The following is a 17093-nucleotide window of genomic DNA, read 5'->3' on the forward strand; positions in this document are numbered from 1 at the left end:
TATCCAATCTAAAGATTAGTCATTTCCTATTTTCAATTACATATTCAAACCATTTAGAAAAAACATTTAAAAGACCAAGAATGGTTTCCTTCACTTTAGGCTCTGCAAAATCAAGGTGGGTATACCTTGGGATAACTCAAATTTGACTACTATTGTGCAAGAACTACATTAGTTTCATTCCAATTCTCATCCTCAATTATTAAACATGTAGTTAATTGTGACATTTAAAAAGAATGCATCCCATATAACAGATTTGGTCATAAATTCTTCTATAGATCTGCAAGTATTCTCTGCAATAGTAGCTAACTAGGGCTAGAATATTTCATGCAAACAAGTATTGACCAACTTTGAAGATCTTCAGGAAATAAAAGTGGAATTGGTTATAACTTTTCATTTTATGTTCATCTATGATCTATTTCTCTAATTGGTTAAATTAATTTGACCAGTGCCTAATTCATTAGGATTTAGAGTTTATTGCAATTCCATGGATCTGATTTGTTGCTTTACAACAAATATTATCAGCAATTCTTAGTAGAATTCATCATTCAAAATATCCTTACCATTACTATAGCAACCTTATCAAATTCATCAAAGATTTTACTTAATTGATTGAACTAATAGCAGCGATGAAAAGATATACAACCTAAATGGATTGCATTCGATTGCATAAGCTTTTACTCACACAACATCAAGATAACCAAGTAATCAAAAGGAAAAAATTTTTAGAAAAAATTGATACGAGGACAACTCATAATTTGTGTTCATTTTCCTTGAAAAGTATATACATATGCAATTCAATCAGAATGACCATAGAAAGAAACACAGAGATCATTCTCTATGCATGTATTCTCATAAAACTTGCAGAGAAAATACATCATAAGACTTGCTGAAAACTATTGGACCAAAAAAAAACTAAGTATATGACTAAAAAGCATTAGAAATAAGACCACTCTCTAGCCTTGGAATCTCACTTAAATAATGTGAGATGCAACAAGCTTTAGGCTAAGAGAATTGACAGGTGTCTTTTACAAGAGATATTTACATATACCTATAATAAAATGACAAAAATGTGAGTAATAGTAAGATTTCTAGATCAAACATTCTTTTTGGTGGGTACCTTTCTATTACACACTTTGATCTCATTGATTTGGCTGCTATTTTGATTCCTCCATGTATGCAACTACCAAGCTAGACAATGATGAAGTTTGTTTTGATGATTGTAAGTTAAACTCCACCTATGGGTTTTCACTATCCTTATCCTATACTATGGGAGTAACTTCTACCTTTCCCTCTTCTTTAGTTGTGTTAGCATCCTATGGGTTTGATGCTGCAATTGAAATTGACTAAGCATTCTTGTCTTCTTCTTCCTATGGGACTTGTGTAGTGGTAGTGTTAGTGATTTGGATCTCATCACCCTACACCTCATCACTGTTAGTTTCAACTTCCTCGAACTATTCATCAGGAGCTATTTATGCTATCCACTTGTCAAACAATGTGTCATCTGGCCAATCAAACTATAGAATATCCTCTTGCTTCTTGATAACAAAATCTACCTTATTGTCAATATTAACAAATTCTTGTTTCAAAGAATCAAGGAATAGTTGAACCTTTACCATTTCTTCAGTAGTTGTAGCCCACCATGCATGCCCTTTATTCATTGATAAATTTATTCATTCTGAGACAAAATAAATCATCTAACTACTTGGTCCATTCATCTTTAGTTTTCAATTTATTTTTTCTATCTAGGGCATGAGGGAATAAGCTAAACCTTTGGCTCTTATATTTATCTAAATAGCTAATAATTATTCTCTGTAAATGAATTCTCTTTTCATCAAACTCTGGGAGATCAACAACTATGTCATAGGTTCTCTCAATTATATCATGTGATGACCTTATAAAAGAGTAAAAGAAAAAGGTCACCTCTCTCTTCCTCTATTTCTTTTCCAATTTTTTCACAATAGGATTTAAAGCCTTATCATTTTCTTTTAATTCATTCTATATATTTACCACCCTAGCCAATTGGTCATAAACTAATGGCCATTCAATTGTATTAGCCAAGTATGTAAGAGCTTTTCTCAATTTATCTTCATATTTTGACTCCAACTCCACATGTAATTCCCATAGGTTGCATTTTTCTTCCTCAAAACCTTATGTTGTATGGTACTCTAGCCTTTTGGGTGTATCTAGTACTTCTATGAGAGGGGTGGATTTGAAAAGCTAAATTGGGGGGCAAGGGTATGTTATTCTTGGCCTTGTGGACCTCCCCAATAACTTGTTTCCAAGTTCAATTCTCCTCTTTATTTCTTTATTGTAGGCATCCACAACTACCTCATACTTTCTTTGCAACTCAACCATTTCTTTTTCCTCCCTTTCTATAGTAGCCAATGCAAATTGAGAATAATCCACATTCATATGGGCTACTTGTACATGTGAGGTGTTAGCAACTCTCCTTACAATGATACTCCCTATTTGTCTTGAAAAATCAGGCTGTGATGAAATAGCCCTATATCCTCTTCTTAGTGATGACATGAAAAGAGAAGATTGGTCATTACTAAATGAAGTTCCCAAGAATCCCTTTCTATTTGGATCTTGTAATCCCAAATTATTTGAATAGAATTGAAAATTAATGCATCGGCAATGTCCCAGTTGGACCATAATAAAATATTTGCAGCTTTTGCCATCTATCTCCCCTCTTCAAGGGTTATACTCTGGAACTCTTGAACCATCTATTCTTTTATTTGATTTTTAATGGAGGCTTCATCCATTTCTGGAAGCTTTGTTTGAAAATTCTTACATCTTTCCTCAAAACTATTCATGTTTGCCCTCCAAGCAAACTGATGGAAAGCCCTCGACTTTACAAAACTATCATCAGACAAAAATTGTTGCCTTGCTTGTTCCAAAATAGGGTCTAATTCCCTTCCTCTATAATCTACAATAGTTAATTCAAAATTTGGCATGGGAGGCTCCTGGGGGTTCCCTTCATCAATCTCTACTTGGGTAAGAAAAACTCCCCCTTGTGATTCAATTTTCTTAACATTCTCATTAGTGAGCTGCTCCTCCTCAATTCTCATGGGCCTTTGAGAAGGTGAGTACTCCTCAACATGATGTTGCTCTTCCCTTATTATCTTTCTCCTGTTAGGAGAAGGTTCAAGAGGCCTTTCTTCAAGAACAACACTAGTAGATTCAACTACCTATTTTCCTTTATCTATAATGGACCTTTGATTCTGAATGATAGTATATCTTGGTCTCCTTTGTACAATTAATGGACCTACCCCTACATTGGGAGTGAAACCCAATCTCCTCATTTTTTCCCTGGCCTTATCTGGAAAAGAATTAATGTAATATTGCTTCTTCCCATTCATTGCCTCCATTATTTTAGGGAATATATTCATAAGATTATTAATTTTATCTACAGTAGTTACAACATTACATAGAGGGTTGTAATCTTTATCACAATTAATAAAACTCAAAACTTTTGAGTAGACTCTCCATTTTTCTTTCTTTATCTCTTGCTCCTGTAGAGAGTACTCTTTCCTTATTCTATCTTTAGGAAAATAAAATTCATGTTCAACTAGACCAAGCTTGATCCTATGCCTAAGAGCCAAATGATAGAAACCATCTGTATCACAAAAACAAGGGTGAGAGATAGCCATCTTATATTGATCCAAAAATTTCTAAAGGAAAACCCACCCTTCCTTGGTTATTACAAACTTGTGGGCTATTGTACAAGTGGGAAAAATTGATCCCATCCCCTGCTTATGGAGAAAAGCTTCTTCTACTGCTCCCAACCACCACAAGAATTCAACTACTCCTACCTTTAAGGGCATCTTGTAAGGTAGTACATGGGGTGTTCCTTTGAATCCATAAATTTTGATAATAGTTGAAACTAAATATGGGATGATGTCTCCCCAATTATGTGAAACTTTAAAATTATGGGGTTTATCCATAGGCCTAATGAGGTGCATTAGTGCCTTAGGGATCTTGGGATTAACACTCAATATAAGGCATCTTAGCTTGGAGGCAAAATACCTATCCAATCTAACAAAATTGGCATTTTCTACTTCCCCAATCATGTCTGCACTCCACCATTGAACTGGCAATGCTTCGCCTTCTTGTTTGCTATTCAAAACCATTTCTTTACCAAAGTATTTCACCCCTTTAAATAGAAACATGTGCATCAACAAAGAGTACTAGCCCCAAACCTTCTCCACCTTGCCCTTAGCAATCTCAACCAATCCACTATGAATCTTAAAAGCTAAGTAAGAAGGAAAATCAAAAATTATTTCCACACCAAAAGTAGAGATTTGAGTAATCATATACATGAAACTCATAGGCATAAAACCTTCTTCATCCTTTCCAAAAACTTTGCACAGGGTCCTATATATCTCTACTACCTTGGAATTGAAGTTTTCTTTCTTAAAAGGTTCTTTAGAGGATGATGTTATTACTGGTAGGGTTCCAATTTTGCAAATATGGGCCTTTCGTGCACCTTGTCTAACTATATCCTTCTTAGATATATATTCTTTTTCTAAATCTTTCAAATTAATGGGCATATGTTACCTAGTGAGAGGTCCCAGATGAAAAGCTTCCCTAATTTCGTCTAGGCTGATGGTGACTAGAATTTCACCATCTTTTCTCCTTACTACCCTAGTGGCTTGATCATAGCTTTTTGCCATGCCCTCAAGGAGATCTTATTCCATAACAACACTAGGGACCACTAGCTTTCCGAGATCAAAATTCCATATATTGGAATGTGGGGCAAATAGTTTCCTCTCTACAAACCATTTCTTGAACAAATTTAAACTAGTTTGTGAGGTATTGGCGCTCAAAATTGCTTCCCATTTTGAGTGCCCATTCCAAATTTTGAGCCCTATGAATATCGATAAATGCTACTGTACTCGGCTATACCTTTGAAACCTCTAAGGTGTTTAATATTTCTAACACCCTCCATTTAGCCTGTCCACATGTTCCATGATGTTCAATTGAGTCTTGTTTTGAGTTGGTGTCTAATCTATATTTTATCCTAAGTGTCAGACAGCGACAGGAGGCTATGTTTTTCTTTGAATATCTCACACCCAAAAATGTTTTATGACTTTCCTCTTTGGGAACATAAAATATCCATACCTGAGAACCTATGTTTTAGATTTCAAGTCATTTTGAGTTCGTTTGATTAGGTTTTGAATCCCTCAAAGTTGGTCAGTTACTGTTTTCATATTGATGCACTTTGCACACTTTTCTAGGAAGCCCTTTTTGACATGCTATAACTTTGATCCAGTTGACCCAAATGTTGAAATTCCTATTGCATTGTATTTTATAAGTCAGAGACTTGTTATGTTTCAATTTTTGAGTCATGATGAATCTGTTTGATCAGTTTTCAAATGCGATTCCAAATGGAATTTCTAACCTTGCACTGGTGTTAGTATTTGTAGATTGATCAGTACCCCTGTTCGTGACATCATATCTCCTGATCCGTGATTGGTTGAGTCAAATGGATTGTACCCCTATATTATCCTCTAAAAATAATCCAAGTGTGTCAATTTGCAAGTCATGACGAATCCATCTGCACACTTTTCCAGGTCAATTCCATTCGCAAAAAATGCTTTCTATCAGCATGTCCAGTCTGCAAACTTCTGAGTAGCCTACTTTGAACATCCGCCCTTTGCGCCCAGTTATTCATCATGAGATTAAATCGTAGATCCATAATTTCTTCATGACAGAGAACTAGTATCCCAGTTTTTATTTCCCCATGTGCTCATTTGCCTAGTTTTTCAGCCCAATTTGTTGTTTTCTGACATGTTTTCTTGCAGGTAAATATGAGATGGCAACTTTGATAGCAAATATCTTTTGACTGGGAATTTGTCACAAGATGAGATCGGACAGGGTGAAATTATGCAGAAAAAAGAATTAGTGTGCTGAATTTTAGACCCCAGTCAGGCGTTTAGATCAATTTTTAAGGCCAGTCAAAGGACCATCTGATACTAAAATGATAGTGGACAGTAAAGGGTAAAGATAAGTTTTTAAAGATAATTATTGCTCGAAATCAATTTCAATTAGTTTGAGAAGATCAATGGATCAATTTTCTATGCTAGTTGTCCGAAAATGAAATTTTTTTTAGCCGAACCCACTTTTGGGGCCCGACTAAATCTCACCTGATTGATAAAAAGTGATGAGTTTGACAAAGCGTTAGCGGTGGTGACTCTCTGATTTTATGAACCTTTCTATTTCATTGAGATAATCATGAAAATATAACAGAACTTTTAAGAGCCTCGACCTTGAGAAGGTAGTCAACATTTGTGAAATACCATGCAGAAGGTTCTTGGATTAAGAATAGATTCTTTGTTTGGATGATGTGTTTCATTAGACAGTTTGGAGAATCTGTTTCAAAGGCCGATTACTTGGCTCTGAGAATGGGGTTTTATAACATGCATTTTTGTGGGGTTTTTTGATTGCTTGTATGCTTTTTAATGTGAAGGGACCCTTTATCCTATTGTTCTTGTCTTTGTTGTGGGAACAAATTCCAAAGTAGCATTGCTACCACTAGGAGCAAGAGAAACTACATATGGTTGGGGTAAAGAGGCAAAGAGAAGACAAAGGTGAGGCCTTGTGACAGGAAAATTGGCTACAATTACTACTATTGGTTCAAGTGAAAATACTAATGTAATGACTCATGATGAAATCTATGGAAATGGATTTAGTCTAGGTGACAGTAGCTATCTGAATGGCCATATTGATACCACTACTAGCAATTCCATTGAGATTGAACTATAAGCTAAGACTTATGATTATGTTGCCCACTTTTTAGATCCACATATCCACACAATGAATCAACAAAGGATTTTGTTTCTATTACCTTCTCAAATGCATCAACCAAATTGATTGATGAGATGGAAATGAAGAGGTTCTTAATGCAGCAATCTCAGGCACATTAGAAGTACTCATGTAGTCTGAAGCAAGAGAATTTCATCGCCACAGTAAGAAACTTTTTGATCCACATAAATTAATAAAGGATGCCATCAAGGAGGCTACAACAAAAGAATGCAAAAAGCTCCAAGCCTCATGCCATCAGGAAGGAGGAGCTCCAGTGCTAAAAAATCCATGCTGAAGTAGTCCATGGGAGTCATAGCCATAGAAGGATTCTTTATCCTATGCATTTGAAAATAGAGGCAACATTTTCAGCAGAGGAGGAACACATTGAAAAATGCAGTCAAAGAGCAGACTATGAAACAAGTTTCCAGTATTTTAAGACAAAGACACAACCCATGCGATAAAACAAAATGCATGAAGAAAGGTACCATAAGCATGTAGAGATCCCACATTGACCACTATTTCATCTCCATGTTTGAAAGTAGTAGAAGACATGAGTCACCAGAACTCACGTTTCAAAAAGAACAGGAGTATTATACACTGAAGGAGAATAGCCCACACTTTTTTGAAGGAGTGAAATGCATGTTTTAAAAAGGGGAGTCAGTGCCAAGCAAGGTGAAAGGAAACATCCAAACTAAGAGTTTAAAGCCACCAGTAAAAAAGGTCACGCAGTCAAAGTGTAGGGGAGCCACCTAGGAAGAGACTCTAGTCTCCAATCAGCCACTTTTCATAAAAAAGAGTAAATTGTTTCACTTGATGGTGAAAATTCTGTCAGCATGCTTGCTGAGTGTAACATTTTACAAGCTCCAAGTAGTTTTATTGTCGAGAAGAGTTCTAGCGGTAGATACGAAAGTGTAGCAGATAGTGGTAGCTTGTGAAAGAAGAGCATTCGATTGTTTCCAAAGTTGAAGCATCTTAGTACTTGAGCAGCCCTAGCTTTATGCCATGAAATTAGAGACAGGGAGCAGAAGTTGTATCGAGTAGAGAAAGGGTTATAAAGCTTTGTCCCACATGTACTGTGGTAAGGAACATTTAGTTGTTCAAATACTCCAACACCTACATTTTAAAATTTCTTAAGACAAAAGGCCTTTTGTAAAGGCAACCGCATGCCATGGGCCCCCAAATCCGATCGAAAGAAAATTGACGTTAGTTATCCATAAGGACATAAATTTTGAAAGAACGTGCAAATACAAGAAATGATGTCAGCAAGAAGTAAGTTGCCGGATAGGTCCAAAATCCAGTGACTCGCTACCTCACCACCAAAATGTGGTGAGAAATTATGGCTAGCGAGGTAGCGACTAGCTGGAAAATTTCCAAAGCCCGATGGGAGTAAAAGCCAATGTAAAATGCAATGTGGGTCCCATTTTTTATTCAAAAAAAAAAATCAAGTAGCGCCAAGTGGCAGATGGTTGAGTGAGCAGGAGGTGATATGGCAAGATCAGATCGGTTACAATGAGATTGTGCCACGTAGCACATCCGGTGGTCCTCACTAACTCACCAAGCAGAAGATGGACAAGATTTAGCATAGTGAGTTAGCGAGAAGATGACATGTGGCACTCATATCATGTGTCCAATTAGAATATGTCACGTGCCACTAGTCAAACTTAAGGTTGACCACAGATTCAAAGAGTCAGGGAAATATTGAAGAGTAAAAAATAATAATATTTTATTATTATTTTGTTGAAAATACCCACGTCAAGTTAATCAAATGGGATTTTTCTAAAGTTTGACTTTAGAATTTTAAAAAATTTTCAAAAAATTTAAAGACAAAGATGTGCAGACATGATTTTTATATCAGAGGGGGCATTTTTCAAATTAAGATTATGGGGGTTTTCGATATCGAAAATGGGCACTTCAATATACCACCAGAATCGACAAAATCTAAATTTTTTGATTCTATAGTTAGTTTTTGTACATGAAGCTGTCTATTTGAGCTACAGGAGGATTTGTCTTAGGTTCCTATTTTGCAACTATATTCAGGTATGAAAGTTCAGAATTGTTTCCTAGCATGGTGGTGCTGAATATAGTTAAAAGGCAACAAAGATTTAGTTTGGGTTGATTTTTTATCACATTCATTCAGTAAAAATTGAGATTTCACCAGCATTTCAATAGGTAAATCAGATATTTTGACTCGAAAAGATTTCATCATTTCAACAAAGATATTTTGCAAGTCAGTAACAAAAATGATGGAACAAGATCATATTAGAATGGGAGATGGAAGGAAGAAGTTATTTAGTTATAGAGGATTGCATTTCAAATGGACACTTGTCACTTGAAGATCAGATCCAAGATTCTTTCCTTTGCTATATCTTTCTATCTTTCATTCTTTCTAGGGGTTCTAGTTTTTTGTGACTAAGAGACCATTCATGGTTCCAATCTTGAGTTCTCTCAGATTTGTGATACCATTTTTCTCAGTGTTCCTCCTGTTATGAATAACATAGTGTATTCCTTTTGAGGCATTTGTATTACACAGTCATTCTATGTGTATTTTCTAAATTTTGATATGCAGATGATGTATTGTTTTCGAGGAAATTAATGCAAGAGTTTCACCTTTCTTAGTTTCATTCTAATTCTCATCTCCTGCTTCTGTTACTTGCAATATTCTTGGTTTAAGAACTAAGAGCTTGAACCCAGTTACATCCCCTTAAGGTTGTATATCAGAATAGATTTTTTGTTAGAACAAAACTCCAAGTAAATGCTTATTTATACTGATAGGATTGCAGGTTACACCAGAAGGATATCACCATAAGTACGAGAGTTTTAATGAATATTGATGTCTGTTTGCAAGTCAAGCAAATAGACCATATACCTTAATATATGAGTATATTTTAGGTATCCATCTGTATGTGAAGATTCAGTTAGTGCCCAATGGATAAGGACTGGTCAGCTTGAAGGATGCATGTTCTTTGTTGTTGCATACCTGATTATGCTAAGAAACCAAATCAAAATGATTATTATTTTCCCATTTTATGTTTTGAAGAACTATAAGTGTAGGTCATGGCTTATTTTTGGTTACTTTCCTTGGTTATGATTAGCTACTGTGATCAAGAGATTTACCAAAAAATTGAAGAAGAATATTGACCATATCTGCTATAGAGGGTAGTCTTATAATGAAGTATCAAGATAAATTAGACAAATCCCTCAGGTTTGCCCACCTTGGCTTTGTAGAACCTAAAGTGAACTGAGTCCTGATATGACTCTGTTAATTGGCCCAAAACTAAGATTTAGCCTTGCTGAATATAGGTTTTAGCTCATCCTTAGGCATGTTCCTAGTCTTTGTTTCTTAGTATCAGGTTTAAATCTACCTGGTATGTTCTTTCCCAAAAAAGAACACCAACATGAGGTATGAGCATCTCAAAGCTAGTTTCCCTTATGAAACAATCCATCTGCTATCCTCAACCTAGGGTTTAATGAGGTCAATTTCTTAACTTGTTCTATCTCAATAGTAGACTGAGGAAGCAACTCAAGAAAATCATCATGTACATTTCTATTCAAATAGTTTTCCTAACCTAAAAATTCCTTCTTTGGAGGCATCTTCACTTAAGCTTTTTAGAACTAAGACACTTATAGAGATTACAATGTAATTACGTACTTGAATTTTGTTCTCATTCCTCTATATACTTTTGCAATTTCTCTATGAACAAGCTAGTTCACAATCTCATCAAATTGAGCACAATCTTCTCAGTAATTGCTTCTACTCAGAAAAGGCTTAAAATCTTTGTTCATGTAAGGTGGAACTGAGAAAATCTTCTGTGTTATACTCTATTTTTTCTCACATGTGATGTTTTCATGTCTAATTAATACATAGAGTGGCACCACCTTCATCATTTAAATCTGCATCATTAATCTTTAAAACTCCTATGATCAAGGGATGCAGAAAAATGTGACTAGAATTCAACTTGACAAGTTGGCCAGCCAATGTAATGAGAACCAGCCACATATATAGCTTCTTCTTTGATGACATTTTCATTTGGACCAACTGGTGACTGAGGACATGTGTCGACAGGTTGCTACCTCGCTATACACAAAGAACGAGCACCTTGCCATGAAAAGGTAGTGATAGCCATTGATTCAATCTTGATCTTGTGGATGACATGTTACTACATTACTTAGAAGAATAGTGGCGGGCCCCATATTCACTATCTTGCTATAAATATCCTCTGAGAAACTCTTCATAGTGAGATAGTGACAACCGTTGATCTAAGATCAATCCAAGGGTAAAGAAACTACATAAACTTCTTAAGATGAAGTGGATTCCATATTCTCTATGTTGCATAGAGTAAACAATACACATATTTCTATGGCAAGATAGTAAGAATCATTGATCTCAGCTTGATCTGATGATCAAAATCCCTCCTATGTTTTATGAATGGGGTGTGGGTCTAGGATATTGATGACGTGAGAAATCCTGCATAGCTGGCATAATAAAACCATATTTTTATCTAAGTCACCTTTCCATGTTGCTTGAGGTCCCACCATATCTTCATTTCATGGAAACTAGATATGTCGCTAATGGTGAGATGCCTAAATTTTTTGATAGCAAGGTAGTGAGCTCCAATCACTTAACAAAAACTCAGTGCTAAAAACTAAAAGCATGTCACATCACAATTACCCACTTCATGGTTTTGACATGGCAATGATATCATCATTTATTATGTCACTTGGAACTCTCAATGACCAATGAGAAGTTTGGAGACCATTGTCTAATACATTCTTTGGCTATGGTGACATGCTTAGCTTTTCTAATAGCGAAGTAGTGAATCATAAAAAAAATTAATATTTTGGTGACATCCTTTTCCCGCCTTTTATTGGGTTTCTTTTCCTACTCTAATAGCTCTGAAAAAATGCATGTGGTAGAAATTCTAGCCACAACATATTTTCCAACTATGACATCTCCATTTTATGGCGTTGTTCTCTAGTTTCATGGCATTTGCTACCTCACTATACATATGAAGTGCACAACTCACCATAGTGAAGTAGTGATAGCTATAGATTTTGTTCGAATCAGATAGTGAGAGACATAAGAGAACGAGACTACTTGGGGGTGTGGAAATTTTAAAATGAAAATAGAATATTTTCCAAAGTTTAAAAGATTTCATGCCCAAGACTTTAAAAGGAACAAGACATAGGGCTTAACAGAAATTTTCAAAGGCAAACAAAATCTAGAAAACTAAACAAGAAATCCTATTCACCAATGCTGGAGTTAATCTAATTTTTTAGTACCTATGTTAGGGAAATTTCATCATGCAAAATTTTAGGTCAACACATACCACCTTTGATTGGATTCTTTCATCATTTCTAAGGATTTATATACTTCTCCTATAGTTGATTTGACTTCTCTAGTTTTCATGATGTTCCTATGATTTTCACCTTGGACTTGAACTTTGATCCAAATGTTTTTAGTCACCATCTATTTTGAATGCAATGTGATATTCATTTAGATGTATTAGACCTTTAACAAAATACTTTATCATAGAATTAGGGTTTTTAAATAACTTTTTTCTCATCTAGAAAATGCATAAACCTACCCTCCCTTTCCTAATCACCTAATATGAACCAATGCATTAGATTTATTTTGAATTACCACCTATGTGTACAAAAAGAAATAGATGAGAAAAGAAGTTCCTTAAAGGCAATCTAGACACAAACATGACATGACATTGACTCATTCCTAATCCTATAAGTTTGAAAAATATAGGGGACTAAAATAATGGCAACAAAATTACATTTTTATCCTTGGTTCTAGGGACAAGAGTCCCAATCTTATTTCTTTATTTTTGTTCTATCTCTTCATTCATTGCTTCAATCTAGCTTTCATTAAACAAAGCATTTTAAATTGATCTAGGTTCAAATTTAGTAAGCAAACATGTACCTTTCAATTTGTTTCTTGTCATTGTACTGTCTAATTTGTCTCTAATGATCTAATTAGATGCATGATTCCTTCTGAGATATCTTTCTGACACAAGTACTTTGGATTTAGAAGTTGTTCCACTATCCTCACCATGACCTTTTGCATCAAGCTTGCGTCCCCTTGTCTATGACTCAAGTCCTTTAGACTCAATTTTCTCTAGTTGTAGCTCAGTAGCATATAACTACAACTTGGTTCCTTTTGAGTATGACTCAGGTTGCACTAGATGCAAGTTAGGTGCTTCTGGATATTTTGGGGACTTGGTAGGTAAAGTTTTCTAAATTCCAATTAGATTTGAAAATGTATCAGGTTCAAAGGAAATACAATTTCTATAATCCTTAGGTTCTTTGCTACTCTCTTCTTCTCTCTTTTTTGAAAACTCATCAATTCTCACATGTGCCCTTTCTATGATCTTATGAGTAGAAAAATTCAAACATTTATATGATTTATTTATGCTATTGTATCTAAGAAATGTGCCTTCATCACCTTTGACATCAATTTTACCTTTCCTAGTTTCTTTCAGAATATAACATTTTCTACCAAATACTTTCAAGTAACTTACATTAGGTTTGTAGTCATACCATAGTTCATAAGGATTTTTATTTGAGTCTTTCTCCATCTATACTTTGTTCAAGGTATGTTTTGGAGTACTGATTACTTTCTTCAAGTATTTAGTTGCAACATTCTTTTCTATAATTGGGGTTCTTACACAATCCATGATTGATTTGTTTCTTCTTTTAGCTATACCATTATTTTTTGGTGTACTAGGGGTTGATACTTGTACCTTAATTCTTCTTTCAATGCAAAATTAATTGGAAATGAATTCACCAGCTCTATCCAATCTTCAACACTTCAGCTTTTTACTATTTTCTTTCTCTACTCTTGTCAGATACCATTTAAACTTTTAAAAAGCTTCAAACTTATCTTTTAGATACATTATAGTCATCATTCTAGAATAATCATCAACAAAAAGAATACAGTACTTGTGTCCATTATGGCTTTTAATTCCAATAGGTCCACATAAGTCCATTTGAACTAGCTCCAATACTTTCATAATGATAGTTCTTTCTTTTGAAACTTTTCTTTGCCATCTTATCAATTTGACAATTTTTGCATAGGCCCATATTTGGTTTCCTTAAACTAGGAATACCTCTCACTCTTTTGTTTTTCCTAATCTTAATTATATTATCAAAGTTCACATGACATAACCTTTTATACAATAACGATATTTCTTCTACTTGATAAATAAAACATGAACTTTCACTAAGTTCTAGGTAGAATAAGTTACCTTTTGTTTGGTTACTAGACCCAATTAGATCTCCTTTTCCATATAGAAGCTTAGCCTTCCCATTCATGAATTCTACCTTGAATCCACTATTATTCAACTATGCCACACTTAGTAGATTATTCTTTAGTCCTTGGACCCAATAAGCATTATCACATCAAAGTCCATTGGATAGTGAGATATAACCTTTGCTCTTTATGCAACATGGTTCATTATTTCCAAATCTTACACTTCCACTATTATAATGTTCTAAAAATTCAAGCTTTATCTTATCACCATTCATATGATGTGAGCAACCACTATTAATAATCCATGTATCATTTTTGCTAACATGATAGATAATGCCATTTTATCTTCTTCATCATCAAATTCATCTTTTACAACAATATAGACCATTTCATCATCATAATTACTATCTAAATCTTTAGCCATACAATTGGACTTCTTATATTTGTCTTTGTAGTCCTTGAAGTTCTTGAAATTCTTCTTTCATTTGTACATACTATGTTTCTTTTCATCCTTGTATTCTCTATTTGGACACCTTGAAACAATGTGACCAACCTCTTCACAAGAAAAATAGACTAAAGGAATTTTACCTTTATACTTTCCTTTTCCTTTGGGATACCTTCTTGAAAGAAATTCTTCAATGGATTCAAGATCACTTTTAGAATTTTCTTCCTCTTCACTTTTAGATTGCTTTCCTTTAAAAATTTTAGCTTTCTTCTTGAGCAAAAACTTGGCTTCAAATGTAGACTCAAGATTGCTAGAACTAGGAGCATAATTATCATAGTTATCTAGCTCAAATGCAATCAATCTTCCAACTAGAGCATCCAAATTTATCTTGTTATTTGGATCACATCTCATTTATTTAATATTAGTCACTCTAATTGTATAGATTTGAAGAAGGGTCTTGAGTACCTTTCTTACCACTATTACATCTTCAATTGTTCATCTAGATGCTTTGATTGTGTTGACACTAGCTTTGATTCTCTCAACATATTTTGCAATATTTTCAAAATAACCTCTCAAAATTCCATTTTTTGTTTGGCCTTTTCACATTATCATCACCTCCATAGATATCATTTAGTTTTGTCAACATGTATTGAGTAGTAGAACATCCTTTGACCTCCTCAAATTCAACATAATTAAGGGTCGATGCAATCTGAATCATTATAATGTTATGATTTTTCTTTTCAGTAATCTCCTCCACAATCAATGTTCCAGTAGGATCCTTGTAATAGTGTTCTAAATATTTCAAACCTAAATATTTAATAGTTTTTAGGTAAAAATTCACAAGTTCCTATGATGCCTTGAAGTTATCTCTATTTATCTTGGGAATCTCTTTTATGGAAGACATCCTAATCTTTAGCTCAGGTTCTTGAAACCTTTTTTGCAAACACCAAAAGCTCTGATACTAATTGTTGGAAATATAGGAGGAGTAACTAAGAGGGTGAAATTTCCCTTCATCTAATTTTATATGATATTTCAAGCCTCTAATCATATTTTTAAAATCAAAGAACCAATATTTCAAAGATCCACCAATTTCTCAATAAACCCCAAATCGGGTATGCCCGAAATAGTGCCAAAAACTTCAGAGCTTCACATATTATTAATAGATCTGAAAGTGAAAATTTTTACAGAAATTTTAGCAGAATAATAGCCTAAAAAATGAAATTTCTATATCTTTATAAAATCTACACAACATCTCCCAAATGGAGGGCAAAAACAATGCTCATCAGGTTCCCGGAAATACCACAAAATAGCCCAGAAACACCGCAAAACACTAATAATCTATCACAGAATTTTAACCATGACCCAATACATATATTAAAATCTATTTTAACATGTAAAATTATAAAATATAGCAGCAACCCAAACTGATATGAAATACTCAACCAGAAACACCAAACTCTTCCAAAAAAAACACACCTGAAAATCCACAAATTTGCACTGTTTAGCACAAGGAAAAACTCTACATGAGCTTGCACATGGAAAGGCTTCAAAATAACATCCTTAGACTTATTAAAAACCTAAAAAATCCCATCCTTGGGTCTCTTTCTCCATAGGTTTGGCAGCCTCTGAAGAACAACAAAGCAATAAGAAAAAATCAAGTTCTAGAATAAGCCCAAAATACCTCCAAATTCCTTAAAAGAGGGCATAACCCTAACTCACATCCAGGAGGGGTTAATAAAACATATTTTAATAATAATTTTTATTTATTAGTCCATTGGTTTCCTAAGATTAGCCCCTTTTTCCAAAACTTCACCTTTTTGAGCCTGCTTGCCTTATCAAAGATTATTATTTTTAATTATTTGAAAAGGGGACATGACAAGTCCTCCCCTCCTAAATATTGCTTGTCCTCAAGCAATGAAGGTTGGAATTCTCAAGAATATGTGCTCCTTCCCAAGTTTCATCCTCCATTAGCAATCCTTTCCATTTGACCAAATGCTCTATGATGCTCCTATTTCTCAATCTTTTCTGTCTTGTATCCAAAATTTCTTCTAGTATCAAAACTAATTTCCCTTCATCATCAAAAGGTGGTAATTCTATAGATACTATAGTTTGCTAGCCTAGAACCTTCTTCAAGCAAGATACATGGAAAATATTATGTATTTTTCTATTTGGTGGGAGCTCCAATTCATAAGCTACCTCTCCTACCTTCTTGATGATTTTATAAGGCCCATAGAACCTTGGCTTGAGTTTCTCTACCCCACTCCTCTTCAAGGTGCTTTTCTTATATGGATGAAACCTAAAAAATACCAAATCTCCCATCTCAAAAGATCTTTCAGTCCTTTTCCTATGATCATAAAACTTTTGCTGGTTCTGTGCATGTTGTAGATTATCCTTGAGGGACCTTATTATGTCTTGGCTTAGCTTGATGAAATCACTTGCTGTAGGTACTCTACTATCTGAAAGTACTGGATCAAAAAAGGAAAGGGCATCATAACCATAAAGAGCATGAAAAGGAGGCATACCAAGAGACATGTGATGAGATGTATTGTAACAATACTCCCCTAGGTGCAACCATTTCACCCA

Source organism: Cupressus sempervirens, chromosome 3 (genome assembly GCF_028749045.1).
Source record: "Cupressus sempervirens isolate cs-2001-9-10 chromosome 3, ASM2874904v1, whole genome shotgun sequence".
In the NCBI taxonomy this organism is placed as follows: Eukaryota; Viridiplantae; Streptophyta; class Pinopsida; order Cupressales; family Cupressaceae; genus Cupressus; species Cupressus sempervirens.